Here is a 1,502-nt window from a genome sequence, read left to right on the forward strand (position 1 = left end):
TTATATCTGACACGTTCTACCCATTGTTGAACGTGACCCCTTTCTTTGTTTCTATGTGATCGAAATTTGTTTGAGAATAAATCAGTGTATTATAAAGTGAATTGTTAAGGTGCAGACTTATTATTATTTTTTTTTTTAATAAGGGACAACAACTCTCAGTCTCTTACCCTTCCTTCAGTTTCGGGGCACCTCCCCCAGCGTACAACAAACATCATTGAGTTCGTAGAATGAAGCGGAAGTTTAGGCAGCATTTGCTATTTCTTTGAATTTCCAGGAAGATTTTAGTAAATTAAATTCAGTGATTATTTAATTCGTACGTGACATTGTTAATCACTTTTTGATAGGATGCGTAATTTTTGCTTTAATTGTTAAAAACATCTTTAACAGTAAAAAAAAAATCTACCCGCTGCGTGGGCACATTCTTATCACAACGTTTTTCTTTTAATTTCTTTTTGTTTCGTTTGTATATTGTAAAAAATATTACTTTTTTATGTTTATAAAGCTGTTTTTCACGATAAAACAAAAAAACGGAAGTATCAGAATACTATTCATGACAAAATATTTGACTTTTACATTCGCATCAGAGAAGGCATTAGATTTGTGTAAAATTCGACCCCCCCCCCCTCACTCTTTGTTAAATGTACACGTTTTAAGACCCCCTGAATCCGAAAAATAGGTTTTTACGAATGTGTCTGCCAGTCATTCTGTCTGTCTGTTCTTTCATAGATGGTTCTTTTGTTAACACAATAACTTTCGAAAGAGTTGACAGATTGGATTTTCCTTTGCTAAACTCTTTTAGTATTTTAAAATCAAGGTCAAGTTCGTTAGCCACACAGTTTGGATAGAAATTCAAATAGTGAACACCTTTTGAGTATTTTTGAGACCACTTTTTTCAAGATTCAAAAATTTTCTGTACGGATATTCATAGTATTTGAAAAGACAAACAATTTATCATAATGACTTTTTTTATGAAAGCAAAATTTACCAGAGTTATAGCCCGCTGCGTGAGCACATTCTCATCACAACTTTAAAAAAAAATTTGTTATCTCGTGTTGATTACCAAAAATATCACTTGGTGTAACAGAATTGTTACTAAAAAATATAAATCGGCACGACCCTGCACGGAAAGGTTGCTGGGCTGCACCTGAGATTTTTTTGAACCCCCCGATGGGTCCCGAAGTCACGGGCGACGGAACGTCCCTTCTTCAGCCCGGGCTTGCTCGCCAAAGTGTCTTAGTGTTGCTCTACGTGCCAGTACTCTCAAAATTCTCTACGCACGCCCTGGAGTGATTCCTGTCGTCACGATCGCCTGAGGAAACCTTCCCGATAGCCAAACACCCGGCCGTCGCCAGGACCAACCGGAACCTGTTCGAGGACGTACTAACCACCACCTTGATCGTTAGTACCGTGCCACGGGCTACCGGCACTTCCGCCGATCTAAGTGGCAATAAATGTTCCTTTCGTTTTCTACGTGTCTAGCCTTCTTTTATTGTGTTCTCACC

Source organism: Belonocnema kinseyi, chromosome 9 (assembly GCF_010883055.1).
Source record: "Belonocnema kinseyi isolate 2016_QV_RU_SX_M_011 chromosome 9, B_treatae_v1, whole genome shotgun sequence".
Classification (NCBI taxonomy): Eukaryota; Metazoa; Arthropoda; class Insecta; order Hymenoptera; family Cynipidae; genus Belonocnema; species Belonocnema kinseyi.